General features: G+C 41.8%; 1 protein-coding gene, 1 long non-coding RNA gene and 7 other non-coding genes across 14 annotated transcripts in view; 2 read left to right on the top strand and 7 right to left on the bottom strand.

Annotated features, from left to right (window-relative positions):
• Positions 1-13,309, bottom strand: part of LOC1276945 (calcium uniporter protein, mitochondrial) — a 128,322-nt gene that overhangs the window by 92,038 nt on the left and 22,975 nt on the right. The window lies entirely within an intron of this gene.
• On the top strand, positions 1,042-1,114 carry Trnav-aac (transfer RNA valine (anticodon AAC)). Its single transcript has one exon. It is a non-coding gene; the product is annotated as a tRNA-Val (tRNA).
• Trnah-gug (transfer RNA histidin (anticodon GUG)) lies at positions 1,677-1,748 on the bottom strand. The gene has a single exon. It is a non-coding gene; the product is annotated as a tRNA-His (tRNA).
• Trnah-gug (transfer RNA histidin (anticodon GUG)) lies at positions 2,243-2,314 on the bottom strand. The gene has a single exon. It is a non-coding gene; the product is annotated as a tRNA-His (tRNA).
• Trnah-gug (transfer RNA histidin (anticodon GUG)) lies at positions 3,296-3,367 on the bottom strand. The gene has a single exon. It is a non-coding gene; the product is annotated as a tRNA-His (tRNA).
• Trnah-gug (transfer RNA histidin (anticodon GUG)) lies at positions 3,878-3,949 on the bottom strand. Its single transcript has one exon. It is a non-coding gene; the product is annotated as a tRNA-His (tRNA).
• Positions 4,303-4,375, bottom strand: Trnav-aac (transfer RNA valine (anticodon AAC)). The gene has a single exon. It is a non-coding gene; the product is annotated as a tRNA-Val (tRNA).
• Positions 7,183-7,837, bottom strand: LOC133391881 (uncharacterized). Of its 2 annotated transcripts, XR_009765332.1 has the most exons (3): positions 7,760-7,837; positions 7,599-7,664; positions 7,183-7,528 (listed from the first exon to the last, which is right to left on the bottom strand). It is a non-coding gene; the product is annotated as an uncharacterized LOC133391881 (long non-coding RNA). The 2 variants fall into 2 exon arrangements; XR_009765331.1 differs by lacking the exon at positions 7,760-7,837 and having other exon boundaries at positions 7,599-7,745.
• Positions 8,960-9,031, top strand: Trnah-gug (transfer RNA histidin (anticodon GUG)). The gene has a single exon. It is a non-coding gene; the product is annotated as a tRNA-His (tRNA).

Genomic DNA, 13,309 nt, shown 5'->3' with positions numbered 1-13,309 from the left:
GTGGTAAAGTTAGAGTACACCAAGGAATACCCTCATTTCCGCCCATCTGCAGCCATTCTGCCCGTGGGTAGAAGGTGTACTAAAGTGTGCATTGGAACATTTCTCGGTTTGCCGCAGTAGCGAGCGATGCAGTAACTGAAGTGATTTCCGAAGACACTCCATCGTACCGATAAACAAAGGATATTTAGATTGTCCCAATACCACCGCTTATGCTTCGCTAGGTAGTAGAAACTACACTGGAACTTTTGAGATTGTTGTTATTCTCGCTTCAAAGATTTATAGGTGAGATAATTCAGCAAATATACGATAAGTGCCTAACATATCTTTCACGTGCATTATATCTTAAAGCTAGATCATGATTGAAGCGAGCTTCATAATGAAATTGAAGCCTAATAAACTCGAATATCTTTAAACATAATCATCCGTCCTCATTAACCAGCAACACAACATAAACATTACCTATTCTTGCTGTGTGATAATTATACTTTATCAAAAACTCATTCGAGCGAACCATTCCCACACATGGCTAAATATTCGAAGTTTTTCACCTGAATCCCACGTGTGTTTGTCGAGATAATGTCCCTACGCTGCTCGGTAACGCTTAATGAAAGCTATTTTCTTGACCTCGGAGCTATTATACCTGCCATGGGGCAGCGGCGGCGTGTAGCTAGAAAAGGGATATTAAATATTTATCATAATTACCCAATCTGCACCCGACACAAGCACACACACACGCCGGTGCGTTCGACCAAAACCAAACCAACGACTCCTTGTTGTGATTAATGAGGGGAGCTTTGTTTCGGGGTGGAAAGGACACTCACTGAACCATTTCGAGCGGTTTCTGGCGAACCGTTCGTAGACACCCACCTTTCCCAAATCGGCTGGCTAAGGGCGGTCAACCTCTGTGTGACGGTGTCTCGGGCCCATAGCTTCGGACTGCTGTGCTGTGGATTAGGAGGGTTGTGACCCACATTCGGACACAGGTGAACAACAGCGGTGAAATGTTTTCATTATAAACTATTGGATTAAACAAATCGATCGGTTTCCGTGGTGTAGTGGTTATCACATCCGCCTAACACGCGGAAGGCCCCCGGTTCGATCCCGGGCGGAAACAATGGATGTTTATTTTATACATTTATTGTGGACATTTTGGGTTATGAATACTATCATCATGTATCCAATTTCATAGGGGCATAATCTTCTTTCAGATTTGTAGCGTCTTGAAGACTTGTGGAATTAACTAGTTCTATAACTCATTGTTCTCCAACCTTCTTAGGATCACGGACCACTTGGCTTTGAAAATGCATTTGCTGTGGCCCACATATGTTCATACCATGTAGTTTTTAGACTTAGATCAAAACTTGTTGATAAAAAATGTGTTAAAATCTTATTTTAGAACTATCTGTTGAACATTTAATCTTCACTGTGGTGGAAAAATGCACGATATGTATTGTAATAAGCTTTTCAACCATAGGTAGAAGACCACTGCTATAACTTATAGAATGCTTATAATAAGATTACTAAAGAGTAAATAGACATTTAATAAACTGCCATTTTTTTAATTTCAGAAGTGAAATCATTTAAAAAAATGTAATTGTCAAACCAGACACAAAAAATCATGCATCCTCCGTGACAGTGTATTTTTTCCAGCAAACTTTCGAGACTACTGGCAACACTGCCGTGACCAGGATTCGAACCTGGGTTACTACGGCCACAACGTAGGGTCCTAACCACTAGACGATCACGGCTTCAGATGCTTGGTTGGAAAGGGTCTCAACGAACCTCAATTTAAGTTGCTCAAGCAAACGTAAATGGCTTTCATGCAAGCCCAACTTTCAAATGAGGTAAGCAAAATCGAAATCAAAGAAGAATTGAAAAGAAACCCGAAGAAATCAAAGCCCGATTCAACAGTAAAAGTGTAGACATCGGTTAAAAAAAATCCATATTTCGATTCAGTGTCGATTTCAGAAACCATTCGATTGTTGCTTACATGCACTATCGTAAACCTGTTGTTAACTTATTGCAACCATAATGAACAATCCCAATTAAAAAGTTTAACGGGTTTAGATTAGTTGTTAAGAAATTAAAAAAAAAAACTATAAACATTATTCTTCCTAGAAAACTAATATATTTTCATATGCAATACACATACCACCATTTTAGAGTTGTTTACAGGTTAAAAAATATGCATCCTCCGTGACAGTGTTTCTTTTCCCAGTAGACTTTCGACTGCTGGCAACACTGCCGTGACCAGGATTCGAACCTGGGTTACTACGGCCACAACGTAGGGTCCTAACCACTAGACGATCACGGCTTCAGATGCTTCTCTGTCAGTGGTCTCAAGAAACCCAAATTTAAGCTACTCTCACAAGTAAACGAAAGCAAAATTGGAATCAACGCAAAAGAAAAAAACCCAACGAAATTCGATCAAAGACGAAACAGAAAGCAGAGATTGCTAAAAACCGAAGGTAATCAAAATATATTCACCATGTACACTGTCAGCAAGCTATCGATTGTTAGATGCATTGGCGTAATGTTGATGAGAGTCTGGAATGTCGGATCATCAATTGCTTTACAAAATGCGTCGTCAGCACGTAAAAAAAAAACACATCTTCCGTGACAGTGCCATTTTCCCAGTAGACTTTCGACTGCTGGCAACACTGCCGTGACCAGGATTCGAACCTGGGTTACTACGGCCACAACGTAGGGTCCTAATCACTAGACGATTACGGCTTAAGATGCTTCTCTGACAGTGGTTTCAAGAAACCCCAATTTAAGCTACTCTCGCACGAAAACGAAAGCAAAATTGTAATCAACGAGAAAGAAAAAACCGAACGAAATTCGATCATAGACGAAACAGAAAGCAGAGCTTGCAAAAAACCGGAACTAATTAAAATGCATTTACCATATCCAGTGTCATTTACAGCAAGCAATCAATTGTTAAATGCATAGGCATAACTTTAATGTATTCTTGGGTTGTTAAGACCATCCAGTGGTTTACAAAATAACGACTAACGATACAGATTAACACAGGTTATTGACACATATTAACACAGGCCCAAGTTCATATCTTCTGGATGCATTACTGGGATTAATACTCAGTGGTTTGACTTAGAATATGAAAATAATGCAACATAATTAAAGTTACAGCATTTACATTCCGTCTTTGATAAAATCGTTCCTGTAATTCAACCTTCCAAGCATGAAACAGAGTTTCACTTCGTCAGAATGAAAAAAAATCACATCTTCCGTGACAGTGTCATTCTCCCAGTAGACTTTCGACTGCTGGCAACACTGCCGTGACCAGGATTCGAACCTGGGTTACTACGGCCACAACGTAGGGTCCTAACCACTAGACGATCACGGCTTAAGATGCTTCTCTGACAGTGGTTTCAAGAAACCCCAATTTAAGCTACTCTAGCACGAAAACGAAAGCAAAATTGAAACGAAACGAAAGAGAAATGAAGGAAAGCACAGAGTCATTTACAGTAAGCAATCGATTGTTGGATGCATTGGCGTAACTTTGCCTGCGGTGTGTCTGGTTTTAACGATCTTCCAGTGCTTTTACGATTGACGAAAAACACAACAGATTAGCAGGGGTTATCACAAGCCTGCATTTCATATATTCTGCATGTATTATTTGGATTAATATTCAGTTGTTCAAAAAACAATCTACAATGAAATAAAGTTATAACAAAAATGATACCTCAATACTTGATTTCACTCAGTGACAAAGGCTTAATCAGAAGAAATATATCAGGTATTATTATATGGAAACACCAAACGAAATTTCTCTTTGTTACACGAACAAAAAAGAATCACATCTTCCGTGACAGTGTCATTTTCCCAGCAAGCTTTCGAAGACTGCTGGCAACACTGCCGTGACCAGGATTCGAACCTGGGTTACTACGGCCACAACGTAGGGTCCTAACCACTAGACGATCACGGCTTTAGATGTGGAGTTGAAGTACCTTCGATTCCGAGTCTTTTTGTAGAGCAAAACATCATGCGGAAACTGGGTTGAGATTGGAACCGATGCGATCACTCCCACCGCCGGTGAAAGTACAGCGAACGGTGCCCATAAACAACGTGCGATTGACCACAGCATCAGAGCCCACTCCCTCCAAGCAACGAAACGAGTGAAAGGAGAATACAAAAAAAACAGATCTTGCTTTGTTTCTCTTATTGCATAAATCGTGTTTTCGAGCTATGGAAAATTCATTTCTGTAACTTAGTTATACTTAGATCAACAAAACTAATTTGGAGGTTTAAGGGTCTAATGCAAAAACAAAAAAGCTAACCTGTTTCCGCCCGGGATCGAACCGGGGGCCTTCCGCGTGTTAGGCGGATGTGATAACCACTACACCACGGAAACCGATGAATGAATGACATAAAATATGATATAAAAATTGTTGTTTCATGATTATAAAAACTTCTAAGAAAGTCCTTTTTTAATCCCAAGAAAGAAGCTAAAGAACGTTACGCATCGACGTAACAAGATGTTACTTTCATCGGTTTATTGCTATCGACCAACTAACCACAACTACTTAAAACGCACGCATAAAACCATACCGAAATCAGCAACAAGCACGTCAGCTGTCGTAAAAATGATAAACAACCCAAATGTTATTATCGCCACACACCAGAAACACGGCGGCACCCATATCCTTGCCATCAAGATGATATTTGGCGTGCCTTTTGTCGTACACCGTCCCGAAAAAGATGGATGGATGACGTGTACATGGCCCGAGCAAACCGGCGAAAAGCTGGCAAAAATCACTCAACCGGGGAAATGTTTTCGAAACCACTGGCAGAATATAAATGACACTGGCACCCGGCTTTATAAGGCATCGCAGGAACGCCGAAACCGGCCCACGCGCCTTTGCCGGTAGGACAACAACTTTTGGTCCATCGGCAGTTTGGTCAACAGAAGCAAAATATAACTGTGTTCTCGCTATCACAAATTTCTACATTTATCTTCTAGTATAATCCATCGTTGCTGCTACGAAAGCAATGGGTTTATTGTCTCTGTTCCTTTCAGTTCTTTCCAGCTGCATTGTGTGTACTGGCGTTTTGTTTTGTTCACTACGCTGCCTCACACTGTCAAACGCATCCATCACTGTTCGATCGCGCCGTGGGAACGGACACCGAGTGTGGCTCCTTCCAGCCAGAAGGAATGGGATTTGTTTTTCTTAACTCTCGGTACGAGTTCACTGGCGATTGAAAAGGATACGCTAGCTCGGTTCAGAGCTTTCAAAACCAAGAAATGATTGCCAACGGAGAGCTTAAGCTTTGGCTGATTGTATTTCAACACCACCCGGTAGATATCTAATCTGGTGTATGTGCGGGTAAATGTGTACTGTGGTGATCTATTCTGCCAGCAAGTGGGAGGGATTGTGTGTATTGAAAAGATTAGACCAACAACATGTTCAAAATAAAAAGATTATCTATCTTGTGCTGAAATCTAGATATTAGATAAACGCATGAGAAAAGAGAAGAACTGCGAATAATTTTCAAATAAAATAGAATACATTGAATTGCATAGTAACTATTTAAACACCCTCAAGCACTGAAATCAAACATGCCAGTAAAGAGACACTGTAGGCTATACAAGTAACGGCAAGCAAACATAGGAACGTGACAGAAACTTTAAAGCCGCAGTAGCAATCTTCAACGATTGCCCACCAACACGCTCTCCATCCAGGGCAAGGCACGTGGAAATATTTTAATCAAATTATTATCCCTCAGTAAAGAGTGCTCAAGCAGCCCCGTCCAACTGAGTCCTCTGCTGTAACTGAGCAAAGCTAATATTGACCACCACGAAATTAATTTCATCAACCACTTTTATTACGAGGAGATGGGTTTTCCTGAGCTTAGAGCAATACCCGTGTGGCTGAGGCAGCTACTACTTGAAGCATGTTTAGAATTTATTAAAAGGAGCAAAGGACGGGCAGAAATAATCGATTTTGAACGTACTTTTCTTTTCGTTTCCGAAATGAAATGGAAAATCAATGCCAATTTCAACTTAACCTAGGACCGAATGCGGCTAAAGAGTCCATTCGTTCCCATCTCAAACTAAATGTGCTATAGTTGTCGCTTTCACAGTCGCCAACAGCCACACCGAAAAGGCAGGACTGCACTCGACCACCGAATCGTGCTAAGAATCATCCCACACACCGGAGTACGTCCACCAGGAGCAAAAAAAAAAAACGCAAAAGCAGAAAGCAAGACAATTCCAAATACAAACAGCCCAAGCTTATCGGCATTGTGATCCCCGAACACGTACGAATTATGAAATCCTTCAAGCTCGTTTCACTTAGAGTCCAATGGGGGCTCATAGTACCAGGACTCCTGCGGATCTTGCTTGCAGAGTGGTGGCAAACTTCTCCGTCCATGGCGAGCGCTCTAATGGTCCTCTGCCAGCATGCAGCACACGTTCCCACTGTATTAGGCCGATAAACTTTGGCAACATTTAACGCAACGCGGATTGGGAAGATTTTGGGGGAAGATTTTGGGAGTAAGAGAGCGGAAGTTCCTTCGGTCTGTTTAAGTAGAAAGTGACACAAAATTTGCTTTATCCATTTAGGAAACTTTGGCTTGTTTAACACATTTACTTGTCCCCTGTATGCTGAGATTAGGCTAAGGAACAACTTAATTATTTCCTTGCTGCAAACATTAGGGATGAATAATTTCATTGCATTTTTGGTCTCTTTGCACTGTACCTTCCATTAACGAGCATTCCAAAACATGCACGTACCCCATTAGGAAGGTCCCATTCCTCCTATGCTATTGAGCACGAATCGAGCAGCCGATCAGTTTGAGCATGACGCTAATCGCCTTCAATAATTCATTTTTATTGCTCACAATTCACGTACGCATGGAATTACGCATCCACACGCCCCCCCGTAGGTAAAATTATAACGCTCTCTGCTACCTATTGCAGCGTCCCGGCACTGTGTTACACATGGTTACAGCTCCCCAACCAACATTGTCACGTTGCAAGCGGTTTTTTTTGTATAGAAAAAGTGTTCTCTATAGCGCGGTCAAATCGTTCTCGATAGCAGAACTATAGAGAAGGTTTTTGAAATCGTGCGACAGCGTGTATCATACATTTGGTTTATGTATGCTACATCCCTTCTCAATTTCTTTCATTCTCTCCATTCTCCCTACAAAGACTCTTACTCTCTTTTGTCCATTCTGCACATGCTTACGCTCTTTATTTTACCTTCTTACTCGCACATACATATTTACATACTCACACAATTCACACTGCCTAAAACCGGTGCGGGATACACACGTACCCGTCTTGCCTGCCTTCTCTCCTCGTTCTTCCTTTCCTCCAGCTTTGCCTTCGTCGAATGGTGTGTACGCGTCCTGCTTGCTTCCCTCTTGCTGCTCCCACGTGCTGCACTAGCGAGCTGGATGTTCGTCTCTACCTTCCTGCCGCTTCTCCTCTACCAGGCGCTAGCACGTTGGAGGATCGGATCGTTCCTGCCTTCTTTCCTCTCCTGTTCTGTTTTCGGCACTCCTAGGGATAGAAGGAAATATTAACTATTTTGCCAACAGCTGTTCAATTTAACGTCAAGCACAATACTTACCAACCAATTGAATATTGCTTCTGTTGTGGTCCGTGCTCACTTCCGTTCGTGCGTGTGTTACGATTTCTTTAAAAAAAACGAAATTGATTTTATATCACAATTATCAATACAATTCAGTTTGATAAAGATTAATATAACCCTTTATTAAAAACTGTACTTACCAAAAAGTTTTTCCGTACTGGTTTCACGAGAGAAAAAACGGACACACACCGACGCGTCCTACCGCTTGCAAACTTGATTTCACACTACCACATTTTCATGTGAACGCGAAGCAGCGCCTTCTTCGTGTGGCTATACAGGTATTCCCCGATATACGCCATACTCGATATACACGATTTCGCTATACGCTTTTTTCTAAATTTGACGGTTCTTTGAACAAGTAGTACTAATTTTAGAAATCGAATGTCAAATGCAAAATAAATTCCCTTTTGGTTGAATATTAAAAACCATTTCAAATGGTATAAAATTGAAAAATTCAGTTGAAATTAGATCAAATAACTAATTTAGTGGCTAAAACCTACCACTTCATGCAAAGTTATACGGATATTAGTTATAAGTTGACTGCAAACCTCGAAATTCGACTTTCGCTATTGAATATTCGAGATACGCTATTGCCTCCGGTCCGCATTGATAGCGTATATCGGGGAGTACCTGTACAATGATACAAAGAGCGGGCGAGAGGAGAACGCTTGCGTGAACGATTGGTGTAGCAAGCGAATTTGGACAAGTCCCAGAAAAGCGAGACGCAAGAGTTTCTCTCCAACGATGGAAAGGGATGAGCTAAATGAAACATGCGAATCGTTGATGCGACACAGCCAAGTCGCAAGCAAATACAGACCAACACCCAGAAGAGCGAGGCAGAATGAAAAATTTTGTGAATGTTAGAATGAGAAAAATGATAGATACACATAAAAATCGCGCGATAATGCTGGTTGGGTCTGCGCCCGTAATAGACAGCGCCGTACGACATGCGTTGCATACGAAAAACATCGCAAATGAACACTACATACGACCCCGCGCGCTCTCGGCATGCGGAAAGAGAGTGGAACAGTCGCATGAACAGAGCGGAGTCATGCTATGGCGGCCCCGTACGACGATGGCGCACGATAAGGGGATGAACGAAAATAACAAGCAGGGGTAAAATGGAAACAAAACAGCAAACACGAGTTTTGCTATCGCCGTCAATCCGGTGGGGGGGAGGCCATGTAAGAGAATGCACACAGTTGTGGTTGCGTGACTGGGGCGGATTTTCTTTCACATCATCGAGACCGACAGCAGCAGACGACGAACCACCACCGCCGCCGACCAATCTCTGCGAGCAAATCGCAAACCGAACCGACAGCACGCACCCGCCTTCAATAGCCGTGATCGTCTAGTGGTTAGGACCCTACGTTGTGGCCGTAGTAACCCAGGTTCGAATCCTGGTCACGGCAGTGTTGCCAGCAGTCGAAAGTCTACTGGGAAAATGACACTGTCACGGATGAAGGATTTTTTTTTTCTTTTCAATCGTGAACAAATGTCAAACAGCATGTTACATCAATGATAAACAAACTACATTTTAAAATATTTCATTTTTTTGTTTTGAATTAAATTACACTATACGAATCTCTTAATCTATACCTAAAACTGCATGCAAAAGATAATTATGTTCTTTGCCGATACCAAAATTATTGTTGTAAAAAATGAGGCAAGCAAGCTGTACAACTTGACAGCTAAAAATATGTTTGTTCGAACAAGCGGAAAATGATTTCATTTTCGATCCATTTGTCTTGCTGCTAGGACAGTTGTTTATGCTTGCTTCAGCACTGCACCAGTACCAACCAACCAGCCCGACTGTAATTCCCCGTTAGACTCACTTTTCTAAAATAAGAATGAAGTAAAAATACTGCTAAAAATAGGTTCATATCATCCACTCACATAAAACAGGCACACACATACGAAATTCAATGCGTTATTCTTTTTTCTGTGAAAAGGCAGTAAAGCTAAACCATAAAGTTGCGTCGTGCTCGGAAATGACAAATACCGAATAAATTAAATCATTTGTAATGTTAAATATAGAGTGCAAAGCGTGTGTGAAGCGTTCTAAATGTTAAATTAATCAGAGCTATCTGAACAAAATAAATATAGTTTGCTTTTTCGATACCTTCCTTGTATGCGTATTTTTAGATGGAGACTAATAATTTCCAGTCGATAGGCTCCCTATAACCCGCATGATATTCCCCCCATCCCACGCCCGGTAAACAACATTTGTGTTCCGTCTTTTGACTTTTTCCCATTTTCTTTTTTGGATATGCGTCCACAAACAGCGAAGGATACACTCACGGTGTCTGCGCCCAAGTATGCCCGCCCGGTCGTATTTCGTTGGCGCCATCACCAAATTGACGTACGCAACAACACACAGACAAATGAGGGCAATCCCTACGAGACTAGCGCACCGGGCAACCGACTGGTGAATCGTAAAGCATCTTTCGCCTTTTGATAGGAGCAGAAGTCTGACCACCAGAGCTGTTTTGTAACGCAACACACGAACTGTAAGATGTGAAGTAAGCTTTTATTGAAGGGTACAGTGTGCGATCATGATGCCTTTCCGGGTGCCATCATGATTGGACCAAAGATGCATTGTAGTGTGTAAATGTAGTGGAAATATTGCAAGAAGAGCTCTTCCAATTATTATCTATGCTATATTCTTCATTCTTCAATTATTGCCTAAAATCCCTGAAATCAACCATTGAATCAAACCAATAACCTCTAATTTGTCCATTATTTTCTATTTTTTCTTTCATTCTACGGCGAGAGCAGTCCACCCTTCGAAAGCAACCAAAAGTTACGATCGATGTAACGATGTGTTCCTTCCTTCATCTCTGAGTCACCCAGCATATGTGACGCTGCTAAAAGGTATCCCTCCCAAGGCAACGCCAGAAGAGGACTTTTTCATCGATTGTATGCCATTAGTGTGACTTCCTGGTCGCTTTCGCAGTCCCCATCACAACCAACACCACCGAAAACTACTACGACGACTACTGTTCCCCCTACACTACCGGAAGAACGTGCATGAGAAAGCGAAAGCATAAAACAAATTACGGTCACTAATCCGGGCGTAATCATGATTAAAACTAGTCACGCTTTTCCTTACACTCCCGGGGCACAGCGACAGTCAGGGGAAGGTCAGTAAAAGAATTCCGTGTCAAACGGGGAAGGGCAAATGTGTGCGTGTGTGTCTCTCTCTCTTCCTTCTGCCTTTTCTCTCATGCGTGACTGTTGCCGCAAGGATGCTATTTAAACCGTGCTTCTTGTGCGTAGAAGAAGCACGTGGTGTGTGTAACGCATTCAACCATATTTTGTCGCTTTCGTGGAATTAAGTCTTCCTTTGGAGGAAAGGAATAAAAAATAATTTACAACATAAGAGAGCCCTTTTTCATAGCGCTTCGGCATGATGCTGTGTAGTGAAAGAAGAACAATCTTCTGCTTCGTTCGGAAGGCGACATCGATGTAGTACCCTTTGAAATTTGTGTATAGAGCTTTTCCGTCTATGTTAATAGACCGTCCTCCGGTTGGTTGCTTCATACGCATAAAAGCATCCATTTAGAGCAGAAAAGCGTCGCAAGAAAATGCACATAAAGGTTGGTAGTAATAGGATCAGTCACACATTTATCGGTACGGTACAATCTGGTTTTGATTGTTAAACACATGAAAGTAGTCAAATGAAGAGAGCGTTTGTTATTTGGAGTAGAATAAAAATATCAACGTTTGGTGCATTTTATCCTCTCTCCATCCATCAACACTATACACTGCATGATTATACTTCAAGCAACGATTAAAGGTAGCGTAGAACAAATAGCTTCATTTGCCAACTTCCTACAGCAATAAAACAAATAAAAATCAGAGAATCAAATAAAAAAAAACCTAACAGCCTATGTCATTGTGATACGATCCATAGCGGTGTCCATTACGGGAAATGTCGCCATCAACAAACTCATGTATGCATGATTTGAGCTCCTGCTGTACTGATAGCATCCTCTCTGCCAGTGCTCAAGGGCCATCATCGATCGTTATAAAAGTAAACAAACGCACCGTCCTTCTTCACCGTGGTGTGTGGTCAAGTGCTTGTACAACAATCAATAATAAAAACATAATGCTCTCACTATCCCCGAGGGCTCCATCATATCGATCGCGTTGAGATAAATGCTTATCAATCTGCGTTTCATCTGCTGACAGTTATCGATCAATCTCGTACCGTAAATATTGCTTTCAGATTAGATAATAACACTTTATTTCTCACACTTCTGGCTCACTACGAAAAAAAAGCGGTTTACTGTGAAGGTGTGTCTAGCTTCATTGGTATGTGTGTGTGTGTATGTAATCAATCATGGAACGGTTGTACAACGGTCGAAGCACCGAACCGATAACCTTCATCGAAGCAGATTGGGGAGGGAGAAGACGTCGTTGTAACGGTAGAAGATGTCAAAGAATTTTGAAACCTGACGCCAGCTTTCTTCAGAAAAACAAAGATTAAAGGCAAAAAGGTTAAACGTGTGAGAAAAAAAAGAAGAGTCTAGCAACAGCAGCTGAGCATAAAAACAACACCACCAACTTTATTTATGTTCTTATCAACCTCAGCCAATGTTTAGCTTTTTCTACAGTTCAACCAACGAGTGTAAATTCCCTCATCCATTTTCCCTCTCCCCCTGCGTCAAGGATCATATGAGCCAAATTTTTCAACTCAAACAACTATTTTGCCAGACTTTCCAGCGCCTTGTATGCATCGGCGTCGCTTCAGCAAGCGCCATTTTAGCCACTACCACCAGCTCATTTTCGTCCGAAGCAACAAAACAACAGGCGCAAACAAGCATCCCATTCCCTTTTACCACGCAAGATAGCACACACACACACACAAAACATTACCACTTCCGGTTGGTTCACAATGACGACATATGCCCGGGCTGCCCCCTCTGTGTGCCCGGGGATGATGATTGTGAGTAAAACGGCGCCATAAAATGACGAGGAAATCGCCATCGCCCCACATAGAGAAGTTGGCACGAGTTTTTCGGGTGGTTTAGTATGGTTGTTACCGATGCTGCTTCCATCAGCTTGTGATAGACCGGCAGGGGTGTGAAAAGGGAAGGATTTACTACGAAATACACAAAAACAAACACACATGCACCACAGTGAGTGCGATCCTGGCGAAACCTTTTCAGCGACAGAGATGTTGCTTGGTTGCAGCAACTGTCAGCTTCCCCCCAAAGCATAAACAGCAAATAGATTTCACTAAAATTTTAACTTCCCTTTTTGGTAAAAAGTTTCGCTTCACACTTGAAATGGCTCATTAAAATGTTTTATCGTATAAATGAGGAATGAAAAGTCGGTTCCTTTCTTCTACTGGTGCTCTCGGTGCAGTCTAGCATATGCATGGGTTTGATGAAGAGTTTAATATTATAAAACAGCAAATTCGTTTCCACCGACCATACATCACGTTACGTATCCGGGGATTTGCAAACCGAAACGACGACGACGACACGGCAGCTGGCCCGGAAGCTGTCAATAAAATATACACACCCGGATCAGTGCAAAATTGAATTTTACAATCTAGCTCCGTTTTTTTTTTGGTTTCACTATTGGTGATTTATGAGATCCATAAGAAGGAAGAGGATAAAAATCAATCCACTTCAAGGGTAAAGGACATGTGCAGAGCTTTTGGGGGGATCGAGCTTGAC

Source organism: Anopheles gambiae, chromosome 2, assembly GCF_943734735.2.
Source record: "Anopheles gambiae chromosome 2, idAnoGambNW_F1_1, whole genome shotgun sequence".
In the NCBI taxonomy this organism is placed as follows: Eukaryota; Metazoa; Arthropoda; class Insecta; order Diptera; family Culicidae; genus Anopheles; species Anopheles gambiae.
Note: the sequence above shows the minus strand (reverse complement) of the source record. Positions and strands in the feature narration are given on the sequence as shown.